Genomic DNA, 16544 nt, shown 5'->3' on the forward strand with positions numbered 1-16544 from the left:
TTCACCTTTTCAATTCTGAAGTGTTCCAAATGCAATCAGTGATCGACAGAATTTTACATTTAATTTAAGAAATATGGAGGAGGCTTGTGCAGGCCTGACCTTCCCTACTCTACCCTAGTTCTGCTCGGTATTTATGGTTAGAATGGTTATTTTATGTTGGAATTGTTTAACAGAGAGCTCACAAAAGCCTGCGATACTGCAAAGTCCTTTAATTAAATCAGATAACATAAGAATATAAGAAATAGGAGCAGGAGTAGGCCATACGGCCCCTCGAGCCTGATCTGCCATTTAATACGATCATGGCTCATCCGATCATGGATCTTCTATTCAAATATAGTATCTCATTTATAACAACAACAATAATAATAATTGCATATAGCGTCTTTAACATAGAAAAATGGCCATTGCGCTTCAAAGAGATTCAATCAGATAAAGAAGGAGATATTAGGAGGGGTGAAGAAAAATTTGGTCAATGAGGTAGGTTTTAAATAGGTTAAAAGAGGAGAGGGTGGTGGAGAGGTGGAATAGGTATAGGGAGGGAAATCCAGATCATGGGGCCTAGACGGCTGAAGGCATGCGCCAAATGGTAGGGCGAAGTGTAAGTGGGCAGATGAATGGACGTGTCTGGGAGGGTTGTAGTGCAGGAGTAGGTTACAAAGATAGTGAAGGATAAAGGGATTTAAACACAAAGATGAGAATTTTAAATTGGAGGCATTGGGAGACTGGGTGCTAATGTCAATCAATGAGGATAGGCACGGTAGGTGAGTGGGACCTGTGGCAGTAGAATATGAACAGCATTTTTTGATGAGCTAAATTTTATGAATGGTGGATAATGGGAGGCCAGCCAGGACAGCATTGCAATAGTCTTGTCATGAGATCACAAAGGCATGGATGAAGATTTCAGCAACAATTGAACTGAGGCAGAGGAGGAGCTCGGTGATATTACGGAGGTGGAAGTAGGTGGTCTTTATGAAGGAAAGGATATGGAAGCTCAGCTCAGGGTCAAATAGTACACTGAGGTTGCAAACAGCTGGCTTCAACCTCAGACAGTGGCTAGAAAGGGATGGAATCGGCCACAAGTGTACAGATTTATCTGATGGGGGCCAAAGATGATGGCTTCGTTCCTGTTTAACTGGAGGAAATTGTTGATCTACCACGATTGGATATTGGACAAACAATCTGTCAACACAGAGCCAGGCTTGGGAGAGGTAGTGGAGCAATAGAACTGGTGTTGTTAGCATTCTTGTGGATCCCATGTCTGCGGATGATATCGCCAAGGGACAATGTGTTGATGAGGAAGAGAAGGAGACCAAAGATAGTTCCTTGTAGGATTCCAGAGGAACCAGTGTGGGGGTGGAAAGAGAAGCAATTGCTGGAGTTGCTCTGGCTATAGATGGGTAAGGGTGGAACCAAGCGAGGTCAATCCCACTCAGCTGGACAATGCAGGAACAGCATTGGAGGAGGATGGTGTGGCCGACCTTGTCAAAGGCTGCAGAGAGGTCAAAGGGAATGAGGAGGAATAATGCACCATAGTGACAGTCACAGAGAATACCATTTGCAACTTTGGTTAGAGGCATTGCAGTATTGAGGCAGGGATGGAATCCTGATTGAAGAGATTCAAACATGGAGTTGCAAGAAAGATGGGCACAGATTTGGGAGGTGACTTAAAGAAGTAGTGCATCAGTAAGCAGATATAACATGAAGGCTTGCTGTTTGTTGCATGCTGCATTTTTCTGGGTGAATAGAAATGACCCAGTTTCCAACAGAGGCTTATGACCTTTGTATTCAGCGTGTTATTAGGCATGTCCGCATCCTGATGTTTCACAACAACTCACTTTAGGTCATTAGCAACAGACCCTGTATTGTAACACAGAACATTAAAGTTACAATTCATCAGTTTTATAGCTGCAACACTAGAGCTGATGAAATCATTCGACTACTTACATGGAGAGGCATGGAAAAACTTGAAATTGTCAGGCTCGTACAACGAGTTACCAAAAATCTGGACCGAAAATAGCCATTCATTAGTTTAACAGTTGCAATACTGTGGACTTTCAACAAAGCGGTCTGGGTTTAAATTCTATTTTTGTCTGACATTTGCATTCAGGCTGTCCCTTGGGAGTGAATTTTGCCAGACGCAGACACATCATTCCACAGAAGGAAAGAAAAACTGCGTATGAAAGGAGGGAACTTCCATTTCAACTAAACCTCTTTGCGAGCTGAAACTATGAAATTGACAGCATTTTAGGAGATGCCTGCAGGTTTAACTATCTTAGTCTTCCAAACAAAACATAGTAAAGGAATCTGATTTGGTTTGGGAGGAGGGAGAAAGGAAATAGGATGAACTACAAAGTCAAATCTATTTGAAAAAATAGCCAATGTAGTCAAAATCTCACTAATGTGGTGGATCATACATTTTATCATGAGGAGAAATAGCAAATGTATATGTAAATATATATAAATATATTCTCAGATATACCACAGGCTCTGATGTAACACTAATAAATTGTGGCTCTCTAGTATAGAAAATTACACTTTTTCTTTCTTCTGCTTAATATATATTTTCCAAGGCTGTTCTTAGAGAAAGGGTGCAATGCAGCAAATTAAATCATTGTTACACTATTGAAAAACATGGCAATTCTTAAGAAGTCTCTAAAAGATCTATTGTATCACACCATACGATATAATCTGGATCTGCTGTTCTGAGAGCTTATGTTATCATTTAAACTTATGACTGCTTGGTGGTCAAGTCAAAATGTTCCTCTTGTTATTTTTTTCATGTTCTTTGTGATAAGTATCTGATCTTTCTAAAATACTTATCTAAGTACGAAACAATAGAAGAATGTTTGGAAGGCTCTACACTATTAATCGTGCCATTGAGAAAGTGTCACCCCAGCAAGAGTGATATTTTGAAATGCATCACAGAGTCGCGGCATATGTAAAGACAAACAAACAATATCACCGTGAAATTTGGCACCTTGCTAGTCACCATCTTGGTGAGGGAGATAGCATGGGCAGGACGTGCGTGTGCCGGCGGTATTTAGAGTAGGCAGATTATGACGTCAGTCAGCGTGTAACACTGATTTGATGCATGACCTGCCATTATCAACATCGCCATTCCACACGACACCCTCTCCTAAACATGCACAATTGAGCTGCGTTCAGCTTCATGAGGAACCCCCACCAGTGCAATTTAAAGGGAAACATACAATTTTAAGTTAAATTGATTATTTCTCTTGTACTGGCTCTTGCAGAGTTTATATGAATAGTGGCTTGCTGGAAGGCATTTATAATGTTGTTAAAGCATGCAGAGAGTGTTTCTGGATGTTGAGAAGGTGTTGGCTGCTACTGAAAGGCCACTGACTACACCACTTGCTCCCACTCACGGTGGCTCTTATTGCAGCAACTTGACAGGGAGATGGAGCAGAGGCAGTAAAGTCAAGCTGCTCACAGAGGGAGGAGGAGGAGGAGAAGGAAGGCTTTTAGCAGGAGGCCTTGCCCACCTCGGGCCTTCAGGGAGCACTTCTCCTCCCTACACCTAAGCCAGGAGCAGTGTGTCCAGTGGCTCTGCTTCGCCAAGGAGGTGGTCACTGAACTGTGCCACCTCTTGGAACGAGACCTTCAGCCTCAGAGCAGGGCGATGAAGGCTCTGCCAATGGCCCTCAAGGTGACCCTGAATTTTATTCGCCAGCAGAGTCTTCCAGGCTGGAGCAGGCAACAAAGCAAACATCTTGCAGTTCGTCGTCCATCTCTGCATCTAGGAGGTCACAGAGGCTCTGTACTCTCGGAGAAGAGACTTCATTGTCTTCTCTCTAAACAGAGAGAAGCAGGAGGAGCAAGCACATAGCTTTGCCAAGTTATTGGGCTTCCCCATGATGCAGGATGCCATCATCTGCACACATGTGGCTTTGCAGGCACCACATATCAACGCTGAGATGTACCATAAATACAAAGACTACCACTCACTTAATATGCAGCTGATGGATGACCATGCCCAGCATATCATGATGGTGAATCCCCGGTATCTTGGCAGCAATCATGATGTTTTCATCCTGTGTCAGTCCACTGTGCCAGCAATCTTCCAGCCACCATGCCAAATCCAAGGGTGGCTGCCCGGAGATAAGGACTATCCATTCTACATCTGGCTGATGATTCCCCTCCGCAACCTCACTACTCATGGCCGGCAATTATATAATGACAGCCATGCTTCCATGAGGAACCTCATCGAGTAGATTATTCGGGTGCTCAAGCAATGGTGCCGCTGCCTTGACCGCTCGGGAGGAGCTTGCCACTACTCACCAGAATTTCCCAATTCGTGGTGGTCTGCAGCATCCTCCACAACTTGCCACCACAGGTTCTGTGACTACTTCAGGAGGAGGAGGAAAAGGAGAAAGAATAAGAAAAGGAGGAAGGGAGGAAGCAGACTGTCCCCGTTCTGGACAGGCTGACATAAGCACATCATCGGACTCCGATTCCCCTGAATGAAACCCCAGATCCGCGTTGCTCAAAAGTTCCTCAGCTTACCATCTCTCTGTCATGGAACATCACAGCGTCCTCTTGCTACAATACTGAAATGAAAACGACCACAAAAAAAACATTCCAAACATAATTATAAATGATTCAATTCAATACTGCATAACAAGGTCAACTAACCACACTTGTGCATTCCCTTAGTGACTGTCTTTCATGTTCCTTTGCTTGTTCTGTTGTTCCTATATAGTGCTACCCTAGTGGCTGCAGCATGGCTGGTGGAAGGTTGCTGACTTTCCATGGAAGACACTGCAGATGGCCATGGAGGACGAGCAGCTCTGGGCCTAGAAGGCCCAGCTGTAGACTGTACCACCTCGGGATGGACAGCAGCAGTCTAGGCTGCCTGGCTGACAGGCATCTGCAATGGCACTGGCAGTGGTGGTGGAAGTACAAATGCTGTCATCCTGAGAAAGGACAATAGATTCGAGCTCCACGGAGCCACTGCCACTTCCACCAGTGGTGCATCAGCATTCCTAGCCAACTGTTGGAGGGGCTGGACTACTGTGACACCCTGCAAGCTCGTTTCCACACTTGTAAACCCAGCCACAATAGCAGCAGTCATATCTTGTGTGGCAGCAAGCTGAGCCTGCATGAGAGCAGTCTGAGCTTCCACTGCAGCACTCAGACTCTGGGTCCTATGTTTCCTCTTATTTTTAATTTTATGCGCAGTTCCTTGAACTGGCTGCGCATTCACATTTTTGTGCATGCGCAGGTTCTTCCATACAAAAGTCAGTGAGCGGCCTGCCTGGGACCACCAGACCGCTGTGCGGTCGTGTGGTCGCACAGCTTAGCGGTAACATTGGTTGGGTCACTGCTGCAATGGAAGCTGCGACATCGCCCATCGTACACACCATTTTGGTTAGGTCCACATGCACTCCGGAAATCATGGGCTCCAAGCTCCGTGCAAAGTCTTGTGCAAAGTTGGAGTCAGACTCCTCCATGCTCCTTGACAGTGACGTGGCTCTCTGCCAATGCACCAAGCATTTTTGTGTGCATGCCCATCACCCTTCTTCTGTAGGCCACCCCATTGAAGTTCTCCTCTGCAGCAGAACTCGTGTGCGACCTCACCCTCCAGGGAGCTGGCACCTGCGCTACCCTTTCCCTGTGCCCTGGCTACAGCCCACTTGTGCCTGGTGATTCACTACGTGCAGACCCTGCCTCTATACTATCCTCTAAAGCTTGTGCAGTGCCATTTTCTGAGGTGGTGCCTGGGAGTGTCAGTTCGAGTGATGGTTTCTCTTCTCCATCCTCCTCTACTGCTTCTTCTTACACAGGCTGGGCTGGTGGCAGTTCTTGGGTATCTGAAAGAACAAAGGCACATGGGTCAGGTTGTGGTGAGGGGAGCAGGGAGGGGGGCAAACCAAGCTGTGCATGCTTATACCATCAGCAGCTTGTAAGCAAGAAGAGATTGTGGGATGGGGGGGAAGTGGAATATGAGAAAAAGGATTAGGTATGAGCATACCATCATCATTAATGCTTTCAGCCTCGCCGATCACCATGACCTCAGTGACAGCCCCTCCAATTATCTCTGGAATTGTCTCCTCCAGTGGGGTCAGGTTCTATGGCCACACTTGCCCTCCCTCCCCCCCCCCCCCGCCCCCCAACCCTGTCTGTTAGATCCTGCTTGCGCCGGTTATGCATCGCCTTGGCCTACAAGAGAAAATGATGTGTGTCAGTGAGTTTGGTGCAATGTGTTTGAGTCATGTGTCTGTCATGGTTGAGTAGCTGGCAATGTATGCAAGGTGTGAGATGCATGAGGCTTGTAACTGTTATATATGCAGACTATAGTTATACTCTCTGTGTAGTCACTGTATAGTTGCACAAGATGGAGACTTGTTACCTGATGTACTATTAATAAGGTTTACACCATGTATATACTATGCTGCTACCACTAGAGGGTGCAACTGGTGGAGATTAGGGTTTCCTGCCCCTGTGGCAGAGGCTGTCCACCAAAGGGCACTGTGGTGGGAGACCTTAGGGTCACCTCCATAGGTGTGCAGGGCCCAGTATAAAAGGCTGCCCACCATGCGTGTGCCTCACTCTGGACTTAGAATAAAGGACCAAGATCACTACAGTTTGAGTACAACACATTGCCTTGTGGAGTCATTCAGAAGTGCATGACAGATATAACAACTGGCGACGAGAATAAAAACTTTCATGCGATTATGGCTACCTTTGGCACACTAAAAGACTGCGAGGGTGATGATTGGGATGTCTCCACGGAAAGGCTCGAGCAATATTTTGTGGAGAAGCGCAAGGCTATACTGCTGACCAGTTGTGGGCCCGAGGTCTACCACCTCGTCAGAGACTTGTTGGCACCCACGAAAGCCAAGGATAAAATATACGATGAGCTGACTGAACTAATTCACAACCAACTAAAACCAAAAGAGAACATCCTCATGGCCAGGCACAGCTTCTACACTCACCGCAGACCTGAGGGCCAGGAGATTGCAAAATATGCTGCCGACTTCAGGAGACTTGCAGCACCGTGTGATTTCCATAATGAAGATGTCTCGCAATGCTTCATTGAGGTGCATCTTCGTTATGGGAATTGGCCACGAGGACCTCCTTCACAAGCTATTATCTGCCGACACCACAGTCAACCTGCAGAAAGCCATCGGCATCAGTCAGGCATTCATGACCTCGACCTGCAGCACCAAGCAAATTATTCATCCTGTGGACTCAAACCCGGCAAGTACTGTACACAGAATGGTGCCTTTCACAGGCAAGACTGTAGAACATGGCTCTGCTCAGGGCAGAGAGCACAGACCTCAGGGTTTCAGAACTCAGAGTCCGCCGAGGGGTGCTAATCGAGTAGCACCATGCTGGCATTGCAGAGGAAACCATGGGGCTCACCAGTGTCGGTTTGCTGAGTACGTATGCAAAGCCTGTAACATGAAGGGCCGCCTCCAGCATATGTGTAAAAGAAATACGACTCACATCTAGCAGAGGAGTTGGTAGATGCCTTTGAATTCAGCGGGGAATATGATGATTTTGCCAGAGAGGCAGCTCAGCCCCAAGAAAAAGTGTATGGAGTGTATACCTGCACCACCGATTGTCCTCCAGTGAAGATGGAAGTCGAGATAAACGGCGTTCCAGTCTTCATGGAAGTGGATGAGTGAGCAAGCCAGTCAGTGATGAGCCAGGATGCCTTTGAGAGGCTATGGAACGAAAAACAATACGAGCTGGTTCCAGTACAGGAAAAGCTGCGCACCTACACCAAGTAGCTGATCCCAGTCCTTGGTAGTGCGGATGTAAGTGTAATCCATAATGGCATGGAGCACAAGTTACCTCTGTGGATTGTTGCAGGTGATAGTCCAACGCTACTCGGAGGAAGGTGGATGGGGAAGATCCAGTGGAAATGAGAAGACCTCTTCACTCCAGCAATCGATGTCCCCCATACTCAGAGGCAGAGCAAAACCTCACCTTCACTTGGGCCAGGTACCAGAGAACAGACCAGCGCAGCACCTGAGGCACAGACCGTCCATCACGACTGTGTGGCAATGATCCAACCGGAATGAGCTAAAAGTACCTTCCCGGCTCCAGTGGCAGGACTCCTGGGGAGGAAGATCGAATTCACAGGCACTCTTCCAGTTTTTGTGGCAGAATCGTGGGAGAGAAGGATCAAGGCACTCGACCTCAAGGACAGAGGCAAGATGGCGTCCCTGCTGCAGCGAGGTGTAGCATGGCTGAAAAAAAAGATGCCCGCGATGATATCACGAGGTGCAACACTGAGGGACCAACAAAGGATTTGATTGGGGTAAAGCAAGCAGGGTTCTCTTAATGGAGACATAGAAACATAGAAACATAGAAACATAGAAAATAGGTGCAGGAGTAGGCCATTCGGCCCTTCTAGACTGCACTGCCATTCAATGAGTTCATGGCTGAACATGCAACTTCAGTACCCCATTCCTGCTTTCTCGCCATACCCCTGGATCCCCCTAGTAGTAAGGACTACATCTAACTCCTTTTTGAATATATTTAGTGAATTGGCCTCAAAAACTTTCCGTGGTAGAGAATTCCACAAGTTCCCCACTCTCTGGGTGAAGAAGTTTCTCCTCATCTCGGTCCTAAATGGCTTACCTCTTATCCTTAGACTGTGACCCTTGGTTCTGGACTTCCCCAACATTGGGAACATTCTTCCTGTATTTAACCTGTCTAAACCCGTCAGAATTTTAAATAGATCCTCTCTCATTCTTCTGAACTCCAGTGAATACAAGCCCAGTTGATCCAGTCTTTCTTGATATGTCAGTCCCGCCATCCCGTGAATCAGTCTGGTGAACCTTTGTTGCACTCCCTCAATAGCAAGAATGTCCTTCCTCAAGTTAGGAGACCAAAACTGTACGCAATACTCCAGGTGTGGCCTCACCAAGGCCCTGTAGTAACACCTCCCTGCCCCTGTACTCAAATCCCCTCGCTATGAAGGCCAACATGCCATTTGCTTTCTTAACCGCCTGCTGTACCTGCATGCCAACCTTCAATGACTGATGACACCCAGGACTCGTTGCACCTCCCCTTTTCCTAATCTGTCACCATTAAGATAATAGTCTGTCTCTCTGTTTTTACCACCAAAGTGGATAACCTCACAATTATCCACATTATACTTCATCTGCCATGCATTGGCCCACTCACCTAACCTATCCAAGTCACTCTGCAACCAACTGAACTTAAAGAGACATTGTATGCATGGCAGTCAATATAACGAACCGATAAAGATTGTGAACAAAATGTTGTTGCAAGATGTCGGTACTATTCCTAATGTAAAGAACAAAATATTGTTGCGAGATGTCCGGTATAGATTGTCCCCAAAAGTAGCAAGCGACCGAATTCAGGAGGGTAAAGGCGTTGATCCTGATGCAGGCACCCGATGGCACTATTTGCCACGGACCTGGAAACGAAACCGGCGCCAATACGTGCAGTCGGCCGCCGTTGCCCACCACCCGGGTGGAGACGATGCAGCCCCCAGACCCAGTCGCTACCTCGGCCATGTCTGGGAGCGAAAGGTCAGAACCAACAAGTTCCCCAAACGGGACCTGGAACAGCCAGGTTCCCAACACCGTTAGAGAGCAGGCAGAAGATTCTGCAGCCCTCAAGGGAGGACAGGGAGGCCACACACATCTGTGGCTCTGCCCCACACTAGGCAAAGGCAAAGGCCCTGAGTCCTGGCTAGATGAGTGAATCAAACCCACCCCGCTAGCAGGGGGCGCAGCACCGCAAGCAGACGACTAGGACCCCGTCCGGTTGCTCTGGAACCTGCATCCTCGCAAACCTGTACTACTACCTCAGTACTTACCATGACTGAACCATGAATGCAATTTACCCAATCCTAGCAAACGACCACAAAACGTAACGAATGTAAGTCACTGAACCAAGGTGTCACGATACGAAGTGTAATTTCCTTTCTTTGTACTTGCAGTGTGTCTGATCCTGTATGTTAATTTAATGGGCCAGCTGCACGACCTTATTGTAGGGGGGGGGGCAGGGGGAAATGGATGTATGTAGCCATGGACACACACATTGATCTCACCCAGACCACACTGGAACCTCCACTGCATCATCGAACCATCCAAACTGGTAACCACTACCCAACATTGTGGCAAAAGGACTTGGGGGTTAACAGACAGAGAGCTAAGCCAAAGCACAGCCAAGGTGCAAGGGCCATTGGTACTTAAGTCTGGGGAGAGCTAAGCCAGAGCACATAGTGCAAAGATAATCGGCACAAAGGACTTGGGGGAGAGTGATATGCAGACGATAGATATACTCTCTGTGTAGTCACTGTACAGTTGCATAAGATGGAGACTTGTGACCTGATGTATTATCAATAAGTTTACACTGTGTATATACTATGCTGGCACCACTAGAGGGTGCAACTGATGGAGACTGGGGTTTCCTGCCCCTGTGGCAGAGGCTGTCCACCAGAGGGCACTGTGGTGGGAGACCTGAGGGTCACCTGCATAGGTGTGCAGGGCCCCGTATAAAAGGCTGCCCACCATGCTTGTGCCTCCCTCTAGAGTTACGAATAAAGGACCAAGGTCACTACAGTTTGAGTACAACACATTGCCTCATGGAGTCATTCATAACTACACTACAGACATAACAGTAACAATGGTAGGTGTGTGAGGGTGACGTAAATCTATGATTGTGAGGTATGAGTCATGATTGCTCGAGATTGTTAGTAGTTGAGTGATGGGGGTGTGCTATTTCAGCCATCCAGTGGTAGCACCCTCACCTGAGTCAGAAGGTTGTGGGTTCAATTCCCACTCCAGGACTTGAGCGAAAAAAATCTAGGCTGACACGCTAGTGCAGTACCGAGGGAGTGCTGCATTGTCTGTCCTTTCAGGTGGACATAAAAGATCCCATGGCATGATTTGGAAGAAGAGCAAGGGAGTTATCCCTGGTGTCTAAGCCATTATTTATCCCTCAACAAATATCACTAAAGCAGATTATCTGGTCATTATCACATTGCTGTTTGTGGGAGCTTGCTGTGCGCAAAATTGGCTGCTGCGTTTCCTACATTACAACAGTGACTACACTTCAAAAAGTACTTAATTGTCTGTAAAGCACTTTGGGATGACCAGTGGTCGTGAAAGGTGCTATATAAATGCAAGTCTTTCTTTTTTTTGGTGCATTGAGCAATGTGTGAGGCCATTGTTGCAGTTGGTGATGTATAGCAGTTGAAGATGCATTCATTCACTCACCTGAACCACTCATGTGAGGTCATTAAATATCTTCCGGCACTGGATCCAAGTTCTGGGGGAAAGACTGGTGGCACTGACTGCTTCAGTGATCTCCTCCCACTGCCTTTGAATAGTGGTTTTGGAAGGCCGCCTAGTCCCCTGTGGGTAGAGGATCTGTCCTCCTTCTATAGACCACCAAGGTACCCTTCCTCTTCCCTGTTGTGACATTGCTAACTTTTCCGTGGCGTAGTTCCAGTCAAAATTAGGTATTTCTTTCTTAATGCACCTCCCCTTTAAGAAGTGCAGACAGCCTTTCGCTCTGCAGGCAAGCTTTAAATACAGAGCAGACTACCCATGATATTGGGCCCCCGGTGAGCACTGAGCCAACGAGCAGTGCATGTAGTACTGCGCTCAGTGCTTCAATCATGTGAATGAGCACGCAGCATGAATTTCACATGCTGCCTGCATTACTTACAAAGGGCACAGGTAGATCACGCATTGTGGTCCCCATGCCTGTTTTGGGGCCTTCTCCAATTTGGCCCCCTATATTTTTAACTATTCAGAGGATAATGGTGTCCAAATTCCTTTCTACAATCAATTTCTTAAATGAAGCTGATTCTTCACATGACTAATATCAATTTTTTTAACAGTTAATTGTGCATGTTTAATTAATCTAGTTACAATAAATTAAAAGGCATGACTCAGGCTTGTAGTTTTCTTGTTACATTTCAGTTGGATATTGTAAATTGGTTTCTATTAAAAATAAAAGCCGTGAAATTGAACACCTTAGTGCTGGCTGTTAAGGCCACTATAAACAAAAAAATGGCGGCAGCCTCGCTTCCACCCACTTCCAGCAGGGCCGAGGCGGCTGACATTTTGGGTGGTTAAGTTGTGCGGCCATTGCCTGCGTTTTCCAGAAGATTGCCAATGAGGCAGATTGTGACATCAATCAGTGTGCAGTGCTATTTTAGACATTGCTGCTTGGCTGCACACCTTCTCCAAAGCACGCACAGCTGAACGTGCATTCAGCACCACGATGGATCCCCTGAAAGTACTACTTAAAGGGACACATGCAACTTTGAGATAAGTTACTTTTTGCTTTTGTACTGGTTCCTGTCCAGTTTATTTGAGCAAAGGCTTGGTGGAAGACATTTAAAACATTGTTAAAGTGTCCAGAGAGTGCAGCTGGGCATTTGCAAGGCTTTGACTCTTAAACAAGGCCTCTGAGAACACCACTTGCTCCCAGTCCTGGGGGCTTTAGTTGAAATCACCCTTGGGCTGCAGCATGACACAGAAATGGAACTGATTCGGCAAAGGAGTCAGGCTGCTTGCAGAGGGAGGAGAAGGAGGATGAAAAGGAGGAAGAGGAAGTGAAAAAGGAAGAAGCGGAAGAGGAGGAGGCAACCCCTTTCTGGTTGGGACATCCAGGATCGAATCACCCACCTGCAGTACCAGTGAACACAACCTCAATTCCCCTTTCAACATTAGTCCCACAGCTTACCTTCCCTCTGTTACTGACCATCACAGCGTCCTCTTGGATGTAATGCTGAAATAAAAGCCACCATAAATTAAACTTTCCAATCCAACATTATCCATATACGCATCCAATATTACATCAAAAATCAACTTATCACCCTTGTGCATTCCCTTAGTGACTGTCTTGAATGTGCCTTTGCCTATCCAAGTGCTCCTATGCAGTGCTACCCCAGTGGCTACTGCATGGCTGGTGAAAGGCTGCTGACTTTCAGTGGAGGACACTGCAGTTGGCCTTGCAGGACAACCTCGGAGTTCTGTGCGCAACAGGCCTGGCTTCGGACTGCAAAACCTCAGCATGGTGGCAGTAGTCTGGGCTGAGTGGCTGATAGGCAACAACAAGGGTACTAATGCCATGGCAGTGGTGGGAGGACAGATGCTATCATCCTGAGAGAGGACAGCTGGGTTGGCCACGCCCAGGGCAGTGCCTCAGCATTCCTTGTAATCCGATGGAATACAGATTGCTGTACTGCTGTGACATGCTGCAAGCCTCTTTCAACACTGGTAAACCCAGCCATGATGACATCAGTCTGTGGTTGCGTTGAAGCAAGCTGAGCTTGCATAACTTCAGTCTGAACTTCCATTGCAGCACACAGACTGATAATTGGGTGGCTTTTGCTTGTGTTGCAATAGATTATGAGACTTCAGCCATCAAAAATGGTATAATGTTTGGGTTGAACAAGGTCTTGATCCAGTGGTAAGGGGGTCCAAGACAACTGGAGACCAGGCACTGCTATATGAGCCTCTTATCAACAAGAGCAGACATTGACGGCGAGATTCAACACCGCCTCCAGTGCAGCCTTCGGTCGCCTGAGGAAAAGAGTGTTTGAAGACCAGGCCCTCAAAACTGCCACCAAGCTCATGGTCTACAGGGCTGTAGTAATACCCGCCCTCCTATTTGGCTCAGAGACATAGACCATGTGCAGTAGACACCTCAAGTCGCTGGAGAAATACCACAAATGATGCCTTCACAAGACCTTCAAATCTCCTAGGAGGACAGACGCACCAACATTAGCGCCCTCGACTCGGCCAAAATCCCCGGCATTGAAGCACTGACCACACTTGATCAGGTCCGCTGGGCAAGTCACATCGTTCGCATGCCAGACACGAGACTCCCAAAGCAACTCTACTCAAAGCTTCTTCACGGCAAACTAGCCAAAGGTGGTCAGAGGAAACGTTACAGGGACATCCTCAAAGCTTCCCTGAAAAAGTGCAACATCCCCACTGACACCTAGGAGTCCCTGGCCAAAGACTGTCCTAAGTGGAGGAAGTGCATAGAAACATAGAAAATAGGTGCAGGAGTAGGCCATTCAGCCCTTCGAGCCTGCACCACCATTCAATAAGATCATGGCTGATCATTCCTTCAGTAACCCTTTCCTGCTTTCTCTCCATACCCCTTGATCCCTTTAGCCATAAGGACCATATCTAACTCCCTCTTGAATATATCCAATGAACTGGCATCAACAACTCTCTGCGGCAGGGAATTCCACAGGTTAACAACTCTCTGAGTGAAGAAGTTTCTCCTCATCTCAGTCCGAAATGGCCTGCCCCTTATCCTAAGACTGCGTCCCTTGGTTCTGGACTTCCCCAACATCGGGAACATGCTTTCCGCATCGAGCCTGTCCAGTCCAGTCAGAATCTTATATGTTTCTATGAGATCCCCTCTCGTCCTTCTAAACTCCAGTGTATAAAGGCCCAGTTGATCCAGTCTCTCCTCATATGTCAGTCCAGCCATCCCTGGAATCAGTCTGGTGAACCTTCGCTGCACTCCCTCAATAGCAAGAACGTCCTTCCTCAGATTAGGAGACCAAAACTGAACACAATATTACAGGTGGGGCCTCACCAAGGCCGTGCACAACTGCAGCTAGACTTCCCTGCTCCTACACTCAAATCCCTTTGCTATGAAGGCGAACATACCATTTGCCTTCTTCACCGCCTGCTGTACCTGCATGCCAACTTTCAATGACTGATGAACCATGACACCCAGGTCTCGCTGCACATCTCCTTTTCCTAATCTGCCGCCATTCAGATAATATTCTGCCTTCGTGTTTTTGCCCCCAAAGTGGATAACCTCACATTTATCCACATTATACTGCATCTGCCATATATTTGCCCACTCGCCTAACCTGTCCAAGTCACCCTGCAGCCTCTTAGCGTCCTCCTCACAGCTCACACCGCCACCCAGTTTAGTGTCATCTGCAAACTTGGAGATATTACACTCAAATCCATCATCTAAATCATTAATATATATTGTAAAGAGCTGGGGTCCCTGCACTGAGCCCTGTGGCACTCCACTAGTCACTGCCTGCCATCTGAAAAGGACCCGTTAATCCCAACTCTCTGCTTCCTGTCTGCCAAACAGTTCTCTATCCACGTCAGTACATTACCCCCAATACCATGTGCTTTGATTTTGCACACCAATCTCCTGTGTGGGACCTTGTCAAAAGCCTTCTGAAAGTCCAAATACACCACATCCACTGGTTCTCCCTTGTCCACTCTACTTGTTTCATCCTCAAAAAATTCCAGAAGATTTGTCAAGCATGATTTCCCTTTCATAAATCCATGCTGACTTGGACCGATCCTATCACTGCTCTCCAAATGCGCTGCTATTTCATGCTGAATGATTGATTCCAACATTTTCCCCACCACCGATGTCAGGCTAACCGGTCTATAATTACCCGTTTTCTCTCTCCCTCCTTTTTTAAAAAGTGGTGTTACCTGAACGCACGCAGCATTCGAAATAAAGTAAATGAGTTGACAGCACAAATCATTACAAATGGGTATGATTTGGTGGCCATTACAGAAACATGGCTGCAGGGTGGCCAAGACTGGGAATTAAACATACAGGGGTACCTGACAATTCGGAAGGATAGACAAAAAGGGAAAGGAGATGGGGTAGCTCTGTTAATAAAGGATAATATCAGGGCAGTTGTGAGAGATGATATTGGCTCTAATAAACAAAATGTTGAATCATTGTGGGTGGAGATTAGAGATAGTAAGGGCAAAACGTCACTGGTGGGTGTAGTTTATAGGCCCCCAAATAATAACTTCACAGTGGGGCAGACAATAATCAAGAGAATAATAGAGCCATGTGAAAAAGGAACGGCAGTAATCAAGGGGGATTTTAACCTACATATCGATTGGTCAAATCAAATCGCACGGGGTAGCCTGGAGGAGGAATTCATAGAATGCATACGGGATTGTTTCTTAGAACAGTATGTTACAGAACCGACAAGGGAGCAAGCTATCTTAGATCTGGTCCTGTGTAATGAGACAGGAATAATAAACGATCTCCTCGTAAAAGATCCTCTTGGAATGAGTGATCACAGTATGGTTGAATTTGTAATACAGATAGAGGCTGAGGAAGTAGTGTCTCAAACGAGTGTACTATGCTTAAACAAAGGGGACTACAGTGGGATGAGGGCAGAGTTAGCCAAAGTAGACTGGGAACACAGACTAAACGGTGGCACAATTGAGGAACGGTGGAGGATTTTTAAGGAGCTCTTTCATAATGCTCAACAAAAATATATTCCGGTGAAAAAGAAGGGCGGTAAAAGAAGGGATAACCAGCCATGGATAACCAAGGAAATAAAGGAGAGTATCAAATTAAAAACCAAAGCGTATAAGGTGGCCAAGGTTAGTGGGAAACTAGAAGATTGGGAAAATTTTAAACGACAGCAAAGAATGACTAAGAAAGCAATAAAGAAAGGAAAGATAGATTACGAAAGTAAACTTGCGCAAAACATAAAAACGGATAGTAAAAGCTTTTACCGATATATAAAACAGAAAAGAGTGACTAAAGTA

At 46.7% G+C, this 16544-nt stretch overlaps 1 protein-coding gene across 1 annotated transcript in view; it reads right to left on the reverse strand.

Moving 5' to 3' along the window:
* The window catches only part of myoz2b (myozenin 2b), a 65266-nt gene that overhangs the window by 4203 nt on the left and 44519 nt on the right, over positions 1-16544 (reverse strand). The gene's annotated exons all lie outside the window — the stretch shown is intronic.

The sequence above is a fragment of the Pristiophorus japonicus genome, chromosome 2 (genome assembly GCF_044704955.1).
Source record: "Pristiophorus japonicus isolate sPriJap1 chromosome 2, sPriJap1.hap1, whole genome shotgun sequence".
NCBI lineage: Eukaryota > Metazoa > Chordata > Chondrichthyes > Pristiophoridae > Pristiophorus > Pristiophorus japonicus.